This window comes from Denticeps clupeoides, chromosome 4, assembly GCF_900700375.1.
Source record: "Denticeps clupeoides chromosome 4, fDenClu1.1, whole genome shotgun sequence".
In the NCBI taxonomy this organism is placed as follows: domain Eukaryota; kingdom Metazoa; phylum Chordata; class Actinopteri; order Clupeiformes; family Denticipitidae; genus Denticeps; species Denticeps clupeoides.
Genome location: NC_041710.1, coordinates 13,382,458 through 13,397,721, shown reverse-complemented (window position 1 = coordinate 13,397,721; position 15,264 = coordinate 13,382,458). Strand labels below are relative to the sequence as shown.

The following is a 15,264-nucleotide window of genomic DNA, read 5'->3' as shown; positions in this document are numbered from 1 at the left end:
TTTTTTTCTGTCCCTCGCAGCATGCTCATTCATCGATAATAGTTACCAGTTAACAGACTTCCTCCTCCTGGGCCCTTAATCACAAAGCTGTGCTGGACAGGAGTGCTGATCTGAAGTATGTTTGGGCTCCAGCTTCAAAAGTGATGAGGGTGTATTTTAGATGGGCATGACTGATGTCTAGTTCATAATGTACCCCATAGAGAGCCCTGGTGAGCTGGACTTTTTCGTTCTGATGTTAGTAACAGGTTTTCTGTCTGCGAGACCATTTGGTCACCACTAAGATAAATGAATGCCTACACGCGCACACACACAGTCTTATCTCACACATGCCAGCGGGTGGTGTGAGGTTTGTGCCAATGCTCAGCGGGATGAGGGGCTCAGCCTCTCTCAGCTCTCTCTCTCTTTCTCTCTCTCTCTCACACACACACAAACACATGCAGGCACATATAAATGTCACATGTGCAAAATGTGTATTTATATTAAAGATGTACACTTTTGCTTGAAAATTGTCTGTTAGAGCGTCTCACCATGCTGAGAGACAGTGTGTGTGGAGACACTTCCCATTATTGGCCCCAATGCACCATGGTGGAGCACAGTTGCCTCAATCAGACATGCTATAGGGACAGGGAACATGGAGGGAGGGGGAGAGGGAACGTAAATGAGAGACAGGGTGAGTGTTAGGATATCTCAGGATATTCTCAAGTAGGTGTGACAATGCACTTGACGCGACTCTGTGTGTGTGTGTGTGTGTGTGTGTTTGTTTGTCTATGTTTACACATGTAGGGAAATGCACAACTGTGCAGAAACATATATGGATGTTTTGCTGGTCCCCATAAGGAAAAAAACTTAGATTTAAAAGAACAATGTTAGTTATAGTGAGCCTGATACATATTCATGCAAACATATGTATTCTTTGCTATAGATCCACACACAGATATGTGTGCACTCTTTGAAGAAGATTCTGAGTCTCTGATGAAATGTGACACATGGGGATTTTCCCTTTCCCCCTGCGTTGGTTTGACAGGTCTGTGTCGGTTCTATCACTGTTGACACATTCACTGTTGCACTGCCTGTCTTTGTCTTATTCACCATCTTTCTCTCTATCTCTCCATGCCTGGCTGAAGCTGGACTTTCTTTACATCAGGATATCAGGAAGGACTCAAACACACACACTTACACACTCCCACACACACACACCCATAAACACTCAGATTCAACTCTTCTCTTCCTCAGCTTCCCCAAAATGAAATTTTCACTTTTCTTAGCTTGTCCCCATCCCCCATCCACTCTCAACTTAGACACAGAGACAGATGGATAGAGAGAGAGAGAGAGAGAGAGAGAGAGAGAGGGAGAGTTAGACAGAGACAGAGAATGAGTGAGAGATTGGTGATGGAAGGAATAACTGATAGGGAGAGCTGGCAGTTACAGGGCATTTATATCCCAATGCAAAGAAGTTATATAAGCACAACACTCCTGAGATGTGTATGTGTGTGTATGTGTGTGTGTCTGTGCATGCTCACAGAGGGGCACATTTCAGTGGGTGAAGTGTAGGTGTGAAAAACAACACTAAAACTGTGCGCAAAAGATGATAAGGAACAAGGGATATAAGCGAAATGGAAGACAGAAATAGGGTGGTGAAGCAGAGGGGGTGCTGGGGAGGATGTTTTACACTTAAATAAAAGAACACAGACAGCATGGATGGGTGGATAATGACTGTGTGTGTGTGGGGGGAGTGTTTCTGTGTGTGCACACTTACCTTCATTTGTTTGTCGGGGGAAAGAGGTACGTTGTTAGACATCCGTGTGCCTGAGAAATATTCAAATATATTCATAGCTTCATTTAAAAGAGAATATTTCGGCCAACAATGTTCAGCTTTAATGGCCTAATACTCAGCCAGCTTTGTACCAATAAGCTGAGTCCAGCACGGTGCACCTACAGAGAGCAGCTGCGGCACCGTTCTGTGTGCGGATCAGGGTTTTTTTTCTCCGTATGTTCAATGTTCTGTGTAGGAGCCGGAAGAAACAACGTTCATGTGAACGCGTTAGAGGAGGTGGGAGAAAGTGAGGATGAAAGAGTAAAGGAGGTGGAATTGTGTGTGTATGAGTGTGTGTTGTGCTGGATGAAGATGTAAGACAGTGTGTAAGCCAGTGTGGAGCAGGTTGCTCATGTAGCTGGCAGCCATATTGATTTCTGGTCTAGTTTCATATCGGAGTTAAGAAAAGACTTTGTGGTTTTGGCAATGCTGATATCACACGGCTCAGTGCATGGACTGCACTGAACAGAACACACACACACACACAACCTGTTTTATTAGGGCAGGAGCACCGCAAGGCCGGTGTGAGGGAGGCATGTCACTCTTAAATGTAACATATTTGGTGGTGCTGTACAGCAAACCAATCACTTCATTTTCAGTATGAATTATATATTAATGACATTGGTTACATAGGTTATGATCACTGATGCTTATACATAACATTTTCATGTAATAAATGCAAGATAGTTGAAAGATGACAGATTAAATGGATGCGGATCATATCATGTATAAGTATATGCATACTGTTCATTAGCTGATGAAGCAAAGTCTAATTGATGTGAGAGGCTTTTCTGCATGTTGGGGCATCTCACATGAATCTGGACATTAAGAGCCAGTCAGCCTCCTGCTCTCCGGTTTCAGCCCAGCACAAAAATAACAGCAAGCAACAAGTCTGAGCACCAGCACCAGCATAATGCCAAAGTACAGTTGCCATGGTAACCTTATTGATGTCTCTGCCAACACACCAGGCAAAATGGTCTTATGCATAATAATAATAATAATAATAGTCATCATCATCATCATAATCACATATTGCTCTTTTAAGTATACTTTTTATATAAGCAATAGTTTTATTTTGTTGATACGCTACCACGTCCATATTTTTCATATACTAAGGTCACAAATGTACAATCAACAGCATTAATGTACAGACAATTATTTTTGAATAAATTAAATGAAACTTGATGTGGGCACAACAATGTTGACTCTTCAGACTCTTTTTTTCAGACTCTTCAGTGGTCAAGTGAATAGTCGCTCAGCTCAACCCGATAGGGAATTCTAAACCAAACAGATATCATCATTCATGGTTGCCATGTCTATGCATGTGCATGGAAATGTTATTTTACAGTGAATGATTGACTGAGTGGACCAGAGAATGTCGGGCGACTGCAAAGCACTATGGATGAATGGAGCTTTAAAAGAAAAGGCCGGAGGAAACTCAAGCAAGTTAGACAGTGGCTCATTATGAACTTGTCGGTATGGGGATCATTTATTCTGTACGGAGGCTGTATGTGTGGGCATAAACTCAAATGACGGAAAAGTGATTGATAGCCCCACTTCAGTGCCGCCCATCAAGATATGTGCTTATTTGGATGAGGTCGGAGGTCATCCCTAAAAATTAATTTTTTTTTTAAGATTTTGTTTCTTCCTTGGTCTAGTTTAATTGAGAGAAGGAAGACGTGCTATAACATATTAAAATAGCACTGTGAACCAGTGACAGTAAGTGATGAGGTCTGTCTTGAAACCAGAGCGAGTAGACAGGCGACAGCATTAGAAAATGATACTGCATCGAGGATAAACACAATACAAACCTGCTGAAGGTTATTACTGTAATGTATACAGAATGTGTACAGGTTATTTGCCTGCCTGTGCTGGACCCATCAGCTGAAGTGCTGGTTGGATGAAAGATTAGTATTATAATTATGATTATGGGGCAGTGGTGGCCTAGCGGGCGAGGAAGCGGACCCGTAATCGGAAGGCTGTGGGTTCAAATCCCGAAACTGAGGTGCCACTGAGCAAAGTACCGTCGCCACACACTGGTTAAAAGCAGAGGACACATTTTGTTGTGTGCACCGTGTGTTGCAGTGTTTCACAATGACAATCACTTCACTCTCACTTTCGTTATGTTGATAATGTTGCAATCAATGATTAGCATACCTATGATGTTAGTCACATTTATCTGAAATGAAATCAAGAACTGGTGGGAATAATGTAGTTGCCAATTCATTGACTGCCTTCACAGATCGATATGAGTATAGATAGAACATATGTGAATATGAGCGACGCTCAGTGGAGCGCTTGGTGTAGATATCAGTGAATCTGCATAGCTGTAGTTGTTACATTCAGTTTGCCAGTTTGCTTCAATGAACCCCCACACCCTGTAGAGTGAATTGGTTTGAAAGAAGCAGTACACTGCAGAGCATGAGGGCAGACGCATTAGCATCCCCATCAGGAGCTGCAGTTTAATCGTGCAGTTTTGTGCCTGTTAACGTTCACATGACTCTGTCTTCACGCTAAACTCCTCACAGCGGGGCGCAGAGCAGGAGTGGCTCTGATGGAATTACAGAACAAACCGGCACACTAAAGCACCCATTTTCACCAGGATTTACACTTACACTGGAAAACTGAAGCAGAAATAAATAATTAAAAACAACAATTAGTGCCTTCTCTTCATGAAAATTAATGGTAGCAGAGGCTCTTCACTTAATATTTCACTGCTGTTTTGCAACAAGTAGCTTAAAAGCTTTTTTTTTTTTTGCTTACCACAGCAAGAGAAACACCTTAATTTAAGATACAAGTAAAGTTTGTGAAAATACTTTATACTTTACTGCATTTGTTGTTTTAGTTTAGAGGTTTTAATCATTTGGAATCATTATATGTGTTTAAAGGAATTGTACCCATTACGTTTTTTTGTTGTTCAGTCCATTCGTTTTGGGTGTTGATGAGTCATATTCCTATTGACAAAGGGTGCATGAGTACATTTTATTAATCTTTTGCATTAATAAGGACTTATTATTTTCTATACTGTCAAACTCTGCCTTTAAGAACACTAATGCATTTACCTCCATTATGACAGTATGATGATTACTGCAGGCCTTCATTGTTACTCTCTTTCATCCACCCGACCTCAGACCCTGACATTCATGTATTGATAGATTTGTAGAACAAAGGAAAGTGTAACCTTTCCATCTTTCAAAGCACATAAGTGGGCATTTACATATGGTGGAGCTCTGCTTTTTCGCTCTTAACTAAGGCTGGGTGTTGGCAGTGATTTAGTGGCTGTTTGGTCTCTGGCCCCTAACATGCTGATCCACACTCCTCCATCACTGCATGCTCTTCTGCGCTGGAACGCATGGGCCCAGTGCTCTAACCGATGGCCCCTGCCAGGATAATAAATTACCCAAACAAGTGGCTGCTTTTACCATGAGCGAGGAGAACACAGGTTGTGTTGCTGAAACTAAAACTCAGGCGTGCGTGCAGATGAGGGAGTTTTCATCCCCGATGGCCACGACGAGGTAAATAGTCAAGGCTCCTGCTGCCTCCCAGGACAGAGTCTGTACTGTGCACAGACATCGCATTTTTATAAGTAACACTTTACTTAAAGCCTGTAATGCTTAAAGAAGTTCATTTAAAATGCAGTATGCATCATTCATATTGAAGTGAAGCACTCTCTATGGTGATTTATTTTTCTGTGCGTTTTAAAAATAAACCAAAAAGACTCTAAAGATCAGGTTCTATAAATGAATCACAAATCTTAATAGCTCACAGTAATTTATGCTTTTCAAGGTTACCGGCCTCTTTTCACAGTCAGTGTGTATGTGCCTGCCATTAACGTAATTGAGCAGGGGGGCATAAATCCACTGAAATTTTAAGAGCCCATATTTCCACCTCCCCGTGCCTTTCCTTCCAATCAAATATCAGAATATTACCATTTTTGCAATACATTTGCTTCAACCATTCCGTTTAAAATAAATGCTAGTGCATCTGAAACATTTAATTAAGAAAGTTAAACCTTTCATATACCTTTTTCAATTAAATGTATATGTTTTCATAGTGCTTGGGGCATGCTCACTAATATCACACCAAACATGTCATCAGTATATAGAGAAACAAACAGATACAGAAGTATGTCTTAATTCCTGTCACCCATTATAGGAACATTTATGAGCTAATTTTAAAATAGAAAACCCCGCAGTGATGGTTGACATCTCTCACCCACCGTACTTTGTCATTCTGGATGTTCTCAACCCCCTGCCATTAGCCTATTAGCCTATACTTGAGCTTGACAGGTTGATTTTAGTAAAAAAAAAAAAGTCTACATTTATGAAACCAAACGATATGTTTCACACTTCTTATTTAGGATAGAATAGAAAAAATATATTCATTTTCTCATCTCTCCCAACTTGCCCAACAGCAACAGCATCAACCTTTGACCAGTGCCATGTGGGAGCTTTGAAGAAGTAGAATACACAGAATGGGAAGACAAGTTACAGTAAAATAGTCGGGGGGCGTCATCTGTGCTATAGCCTGTCGTGGATGTCCTGCTGGAAAGCATGACTGCTGACAGGAGAGAAACAGGCAACAGCAGGCACCCACTCCACTCTCTCATTACTGCACGCAGACTGATAGAGAAGGGTGTAACACTCACCCCATCTCCTGCCCCCTGCCCCCATCCTGGCTCCTTCCGATCCATTCTCTCCCTCTGTTCATTTATTTCCCATTCTTTTTCGGCTCATCCCCTTCTCTTTTTTTAATGTGGTGTGAGTAATAATTAAGCCACTGTCATTATGTGCTGTGTAATTGGCTTGAAAAGTGATGACAGGCTAGTTTATTTACCAGGCCTCTGCATGAAAGTGGTCTGATAATGAGAATAATTTATGACAGAATGGGAAAATAATCAGAGGTGTCAATCAAAGTGCTGACTTTCCCCTTTTCCAATAATGCATGATTAAAAGCCCGCCCGTGCTCTGTGTGTGAAGTATCATTTGTGTGTGAGTGTGTGTGTGTGTGTGTGCATTCTCCTTGCTCCCTATATTGACAGATGGGACACAGAGGGGCATGGAGGCAGGTGTGTGTTTAATTTTGAATTAAAATCCATTTTTGTAAATTTCCGCTTTATTCAAATATAATGGAAACGCTCCGGAAATGTAAATTTTGCAGTCAAATTCCCCGTTAAAGGCAACTGTGCCAGTGTTAGTGTTGTTCCACTCAAAGTGTACTCAGATGTTAATATTGAGTATGTAGATGCAATTAGGCCCTGGGAAAGTGCTTTAAGGTTTTTATTTAACTCGGACCAGACTCCCTGTGATGACAACACTTAAAAAGGTCTTTAGTCAAAAGGCCACTTGTCCTTTTTCAGTCCTTAGAACTTGTGTTTCTCAGATGGTTTCGTGTAGTTATCCATATGGTTCCACGTGGCGCTAAAGAGCTGTACCTGGCACAGGAATGATAAAGTTCCTGCCTGGTGCCAAATAGCACTTTATTTTCAAACTGAGGAACCATATGGGTTTATTATTGCGTTTTTTTTTTCCTGCAGGAGCATTTGATTGTAGCTGTGGCATAGTGAAAGAGAGAGAGAGAGGGAGAGGTCTTCCCAGAGGCCAAATGTGTGGTTATTGTGAGCACAGCCTGTGTATCAGGGTGAGAAATGGCTGTTTGTTCCCTGCACGGCGTATAGGAAGCGCTGGCCGCAGGATCCATTTGTCAATGTGTCATTAATGAGTAGCTGAGGAGCTTATTGATTGGCTGATATATGCTAAAGCCGGCCTATTGAAATGTATTAATCCAGGGAAAAGATTAACCACATACACCATGGCAGATTCTTCATTTCAGGTGAAGGGAATGAATTCAGATAAAACGGCAAATTTCTCATTGATTGAATTTCTGTGACAGTTGGCAGCTAAACAGCTTGATTGAATGCTGCTGCTGGTTTGGCCGATGTGTAAACGGAGAGAATGGAGCTGAGGTATTCTCTTGGTTTACCTCACAGGGAGGGTTAATCTGTGTAATCTTTTTCCATTTCCTGTGTGTGGCATTCCCATTTCCTCTGTGGGTTTGGGCATGCTGGGAATGGGGCTGTCAGTAATTGTGATTGACAAGCGGATTCTCGACTCCTCAGCTAATTCTGTTAAACTATTGATCGACCTCTCCTTGCTCCTGCTCACCTTCTGGGGCCCATGTCACTGTGTCTCACACACACACACACACACACACACACACACACAGCCACACATACACACACGTACACACACGCACACACACACACACACACACACACACACACACATACACATATACATATACATATACATATACGTATGCATATATACATGAATCCCTTTTTTGGAATTCATACAGAATCTCTAGACTACCAGTCAAAAGTCAAAGTTTGGACACATTTAATTATTTATGGGTGACATCAAAGCAAACAAAGAAAAATGTTTTATGTTTTAGTCCAAGCTCACCTTGTTCTTTTCTCTACATATTTTTTCCAAAAAACTGCTGAATTCACCGCTGTGTGTGTGTGTGTGTGTGTGTGTGTGTGTGTGTGTTTGATACCTTTGAGGCTGAAATGACAGGTGATTATTCATTTTGCACAATGCAAACTTAAATACCAATCATCTTTGCTCCCCCCATCCAAACATGCCACACAGAATATCTCACACACACACACACACTCAAACAATCAGGGTCCCCAGAGGACTTCTCTAATGAGTGCTAAATAGCATCGTTTGTAGACACACACACATTTACGCACATAGAAGAGACTTGCTAGATGGGATGAAGATTGAAGCTGTGGGCTCAAGAACAGTAGCAGGTGCTTGTCATCTCTGCTTACCACAAATCAATACTACGGTGAGGCTGGCCACACACACACACACACACACACACACACACACACACATACCTACACACACAGATCAGAGTTAATGTCCATTCTATATTCTTTCTCACGTTCAAAAAAGTGATTTCAAAACAGGAGGATGACTGATGAAGGAGGCTGCCTGTTGCCGTGGCGATCTGTTGTAAATGAAAGTTTGTGTTTGTGTTAGGAAACTCAGTAATGTGTGGCATGCTAATTTCTGATAAGCAAAATGTCAGATTTCCAGCAAATGACCAGAACCATGTAATCACATGTGACAAAACGTTTAAAAGGTTTAATTAAATGTGTTTCCCTTCACTTATTCCCCTTATAAGGGAAGTGGATGATCTAAAAGGCTTCTAAGCAGTCTGTGCTGGTGCCATGATTAATGCAGCAACATAGGGTCGAGTCATACTCACTGTGTTCTGTTTATAGTGTTTTTTTGTCCATTCGCATATACATTCTCTCTATTTATCTGTGTGTCTGGTTCCCTGAACTGGAGCTAGTCAGTGTGTGTGTATATTCATTCAGATATCCCTGTTTTAGCACACAAGGATTGCTGAAATAAGCAGGCTTAGATCCTTTTTTTGTTAAACCTGTAGTATTAATGAATTTCATCTGCAGAGGTCAACAACAGTTGAACCCTTGTGTAGCTGTGCACATGGCCCTGGTTAAAAAAAAAAAGTTTTAAATGGTCATACACGGACATAAAAGCACCAGCAGTGCAGTGAGAAACCGTAGGTGGTTCTGTGCACAAAGACATACGTGTTTTTAAGACCCTGAATTTTCATTCAGGGAAAAATAGTCACTTCTGCATATTCTGTTTTTATTTTCATTTATTAATGTATACCATGGGGTTCATTATACTTAAACATAACATATGGTATACAACCCATTCAATCCTGGTGATTTGATTTCCTTTTTTTTCTCCAAGTCATTTGTTCCAAGTGTAATCTATATGAAAAAAAATCACAAAAACAGTTGGTTTACTGTAGTATTAAAAACAGACATTTTGCACATATTGCATAATGCATGGATAGGCTCCAGCTCCCTGAACTAAAAACAAACTGAACTGGAAATGGGTCACCGGACACATGCAAATATTTCACAATCACCCGATTTTTATCATTTCTGCTGACCATGATTATTTTGTAAAATTTTACTCTTTTAATATATCCTAAAGCCCTCTAATTTTTCCCTCCTAACGTCACATCCAAGTTGGCTGGCCATTATGTACAAAAAATGAAGAAATACTATCACAGTATCACTGTTTCATAGTTTTTACTGTACAATGACTGGTACATCTTTGCACTGCTTATTATATCTTACTGCATGTGTTGTGGATCATGGATAGTTTTGTAGTGAAGCCAAACCACCACAATTTATGAGGTCAATTTGTAGGTCATAGGTGATTATAAAATAAATTTACTAAACCACCTGCGGATCCATTCTGTACACAATATGCTGAGCCTGAAAGACAAGACTTTTTCATCTTGACAGCTGATGAAGAAGCATGAATGACTGGTTTTGCAGAAATATGCAAATTTAATTTTTACAATGAAAGAGTGTGGGTGACTAATGTAGTGACACTTCTGGAACAAGATAGTGACCTTGCACATTTTTGTTAAAAAGCACAAAGAAAAGATTACTTTTATTTATTTAATGTCACAGAGTAGAATGCATGTGAATTGACCTTTGTTTATACATGTATAGTCAATTATTATACTAATTCTAGAACAATGGTAAAAATGAATAGAGAAAAAAAGACAATAAAATTGAAAACTGCAATTAATCTGAAGACAATCACTATCAAAAGGGTTGTGATTAAGATATCCCATATTATTGCGTATATGATGGTTTCAATGTATTCTTTGATAAGTAGAACATGAGTAAACGTGTGGTCATGCACACTTAGCTTCCACTGGATATTGTAAAGGGCAGCCATGGATTAAAATTTTCTTCAACCTCAGATATTCTGCATTTGTCCTGTCCATTCATTTCATTGCCACACAGTTGAAACTTGTATAACGTTGGGTTGTCTACTTTACTCTGATGGCAATATGGATGGAGCAACTTCTGGAGCAGTTGGATGGATATAAATATTTGATAATGTAGATTTTCTTGTAATTGTTATCAAATTGTAGATTAAATAGATTAATTAAGTCGGGGAAATATACTTATTAATCTCAGTGCTATGTTATGGCCAGTTGTCCTGAACCCAGGATCCTCTCCTTCTCCTCTCCTTTTCCTCCCTCCTTTATTTCAGTGTCAATCGCTCAGACTTTAATGTTGTTTGCTCTGGGGCCAGGCCTCATTTCCTCAGATCAAAATTTATGATGACATTTCACACATTCCATCAAATATTCATAAATGTCACCACTAATATCTTTCATAGATCATTTAAATTGATCTGTGTGTGTGAGACTGCATGTGCTCTGAAGGACGGCAACAGCAGTTCATGCAGAACAGGAGGAAAGTTTGTGTTCACCTGTCTGACACACACACACACACTCACACACCAGAATCTCAGTCCTCTCCCTTCATACTCTTGCACCCACAGACACGCACAGACACATCCTTAACACAAACATCCATAACCATACTCATGTTCATTTTCCATTTTTTTTTTTTTACACACACACACACACACACACACGCATGCACATTCATTCGAAGACCTTAGTGAGTCTCCCTGTTGCCCTCATCAGTTTCCGTGAAAGGCATGGTTAAGAATTCTCTCTCCAGTTTGTGTCTTTTGTTCCCCTTTCCTCTTCTCCTCCTTTTTCATTAATTGATTTATTCCCCCGTTCCGGATGCCTGTGCCGATTCCTCCTGCGTGTCTACCCTCTGCCCCCTCCTCGACTCTGATTTATAATAAATGCCTGTTTTCCACCTCACGCGCTCACACTGCGCTGTCAATCAAACTCGTCTGACCTGCCTTGTTTCTCGTATCACTCGCATCTCGTATCATCATCACCCACCGCTAACTCAGACAGAGAGGACAATGAAGAGAGCGCGGAAGCGATTTTCTGGAAAAAAAAACCCATCAGTTTTATGGCACAGAAAGTTGGTACTTCACTCTGCTGTAATGTAGTGAGCAGTTTTAACACAATAAAGTTGGACTGCAGGTCCCTCTTATTTCCAATAAATCACGTTTACTTAAACTTTATTTTTCATTCATAGTTTTTTCCTGCTTGAGGAAGAAATATTTTGAGTCTACCTAAGACCAAGAGGTACTCTATTCTGCATGGTAGGTGAGGAGTCATCTGAGGGTCCAAATAATGCTCATGGTACCACAGCGTGTTCCCTTGTATTTTCATTGGAAGGCTAACTTTAAGAAAGAAAAACAGTAGTGGATGAAAACAGAATAATAATTCATTGACATAAATAGTTTGAACCCACCAAGGTGCCCACGGCTCTCCTCTGGATGTACAGGAATAGAATTGCTTCTGCCATCTGCCATGGCTCTTCAAGCTCATGGTGGACAACGGGCCATCAGAGAAGAAAGGGGTTAACTGCCAAACAAGACAAGATTTTCTTCACTTTGGTTTTTTAAACTATGAAGCCAAATCGGTTTGTCTCGGGGTCAGAGCTGACGGCCTCCCTCATCTCCGCTGCTGTCAATGCCCGGGAAAGATGGCAGAGATGCGGGAGCATTGTGACTGATGCAATTACAGCATGACTGATTGAAGGAGAGGTCAAATTATCACAGGCATGATTGTCCTTTGTCTGAAGCAGGAGCGTGGCATTCAGCTCTGATTAAAGTGCCAACGGAAGGAGGAAAAAAAGACAGAAGGAGAAGGGCACTGCCAAGGAGGGTAAGGGGTAACGAGGGAGAAGGCTGATATTGAGAGTGAGGAAGATAACGAGGTAGGTCTCGAACTGATAAAATTCCCAGTCCATAAAAAGGAGATAGCAGACCACTCACAATGCAGTTTCTTCTAGAGGGTAACTTCTAAAGTCACAGTGTCGTACACAGCTCCACTGTTTCATTTGTAGTCAGACCTTTGACTAACATTTGGCTGGCAGTATTCTAAACCCCCTTCAAGCTCTCTTTATAGTGTGCTTCTTAATATTTGTTCAGCATAAGTAAAAAAATAAGTTGAACTATTTATTTTGTCATGAAATCAGCAAGTTTCTCTTGACGAGGTTTGATATAATTGAACCTTATCTCTTTTTCAATATTACCCTGTTTTAACGATCACTATATGACCTCTGCTCTCTTTCTGATTGTGATCTTGAATCATGCTGCTTAGCAACAACATCAGCAACAGGACCTGAGAGGTATCGATTTTCCTAAGATTTTAAAAGCTGATGTGTTCAGTTTTATTTTATGAACCTGCTTTAACTGATGCATACCAGTGCTGATATTGCACACTTACTGAACGGTCTTGTCCTGTTAATTTGGTAGAGTAATAAATAGTATAAAATAGTCAGGTTAAAATATACATCTTGAAAGCATAGACTCTTCTGGCCCCCTTTTACACATGCAACATGGGCTACAGAAGACCCAGGATTTTCAGTACTTTTATTTCTCTTGTGAGCGCTCACCAGGGAGCATGGTTCGAATTCAAATAAAATATGTGCTTCTGATGGTGACTTGATTCAACAGCACCAGCTGGTGTTTGCAAGCAACAAAATAATAACGGGCAAAATGCTTCAGCTTGCCATCTTGTTGATAATGCTGGGAGAGAGAAGGAGAAAAAGGAAGAGAGTTTATAGTTGCATAAATCAAGAAGCTCTGGTTGTTTGTTGGAAATACATTTTTATATGTGTGTACGTATACATATTTGACATTTACACACATTGACCTTGTACATCAACTTTTACCTGCAAACATTCCTTAGTTGCTTCTGAACAATCTTTCATCTCTTTTTTAAATTTTTTATTTAAATATTAAATATTTCTTATATAATCTGTGTTACTTGTCCAATTAATCCTAGTCCCACAATGCTGAATTTTCTTCTCTTGTATTCTTGATTCTATTTTAGTTTACTTTATTAAGCAAAATGTACAGCAGAGGGAAAAATGCACTGTACTTGAAAGTCCATAAGAAATAAGCCCAGTCGGCCTTAGGGGAAAACTGAAACTTTCCAGTTACAGGCCATACCCAGCAATTCTAGTAATTTTAACAGATGTTCACACACACACACACACACACACACACACACACACACACACACACACACACACACACACACACACACACTCACATACTCACAGGTATATGTCTGGCCAGCAGATGAAAGGCTCTCAGGACTTCTGAGCTGAGCCCTGGCCAGACCGCTCTATTAATAAATGCCATTAAGCGTCAGTCCTGCTGGGAGCTGCAGAGATGAGCTGCCCTTAAGACCAGCACAATGGACTCTCCATACTCGCTCTCCACTCACCATGCTGAGTGCACACATGCAGTATTATACATGTGCACAGAACACATACACACACCTGATATAGATAATGGGGATGTATAGACAGGTAGAAAATCTAGACATTTATCTTTATTAATTCCCTTTATTAAATGTTCCTAATTCCCTATAAATTCCATTTATTAAATGTTCCCTTTAATATCAAACTCAAGCACCGTTGACACATTGTTTCTGCAGAGTGTGATGATGCATTACCTCTGATGCATTACCTCTGAATTCTCTAAATATGTTGCAGTGTTTGAAATTAAAACACTTTGAAGTTAGACTTTTTGATATAATTGCTTGCATAAACTGTTTAATTATATGCTTAAATGTATGAATAATAGTGACATAGACATTGCAATAAATTTCCAGGTTTTGTTGTATTCCAGATCTTAGCTGAACTCCACTGTAGGTTCTAATGTTTTCCCGCTCACACACTGGTGGTGCAGCAGTTGCACGAATGTTACATCATACTCTCTATTGATAAAGTAAAGCTGCTCTCCAGCACAAAAAAAGAGCTAAAATCTCCCCCCTGCCTCACTCACACACTCACTCACTCACTCACTCACTCACTCACTCACTCACTCACTCACTCACTCACTCACTCACTCACTCACTCACACCCCCGCCCCTCTCATTCGCTCTTCCATTTTTCAGTACTTCTGCTTGCTCTTTATCTATAATAGTTGATTTGAAAGACACCCCTGAAGTAAAGGACTCACTGATTGGGTATTAAAACTGCTGCCAAATCCAATTAAACAATCAAGGTCATCAAGCACGTTTGATGATTCGTTTATTCGTTTATTGACAAAAGACACCCCTGATTGGCCATTAAGGTGAACGCTAAACTACGTTTATCCAATCAAGCACATCAAACACATATGGTGACGCCAGAGGCTTACTGATTGGGCACTTATGACTGCTGTTGCATGTGCTCAGCCAATCAAGGTCATCTGGCCTATTAAAGCATCTGGGATTGAACGAGGTAAACAGTGAATACACACACACACACACACACACACACACACACACACACACACACACACATATACACACATACACTGAGGAATGGATGTGGACATTTCTGGACCAGTCGGTGACAGATGCGCTGCTATCAGCCCAAGGTGACACAAGGAGCGCCAGTGTCACATTGATTTACGCCCCTCGTCGCTGCACTGGAC

At 40.6% G+C, this 15,264-nt stretch overlaps 1 protein-coding gene across 6 annotated transcripts in view; it reads left to right on the top strand.

The window, feature by feature from the left end:
• LOC114789111 (CUGBP Elav-like family member 5) overlaps positions 1–15,264 on the top strand; it is a 106,833-nt gene that overhangs the window by 22,995 nt on the left and 68,574 nt on the right. The gene's annotated exons all lie outside the window — the stretch shown is intronic.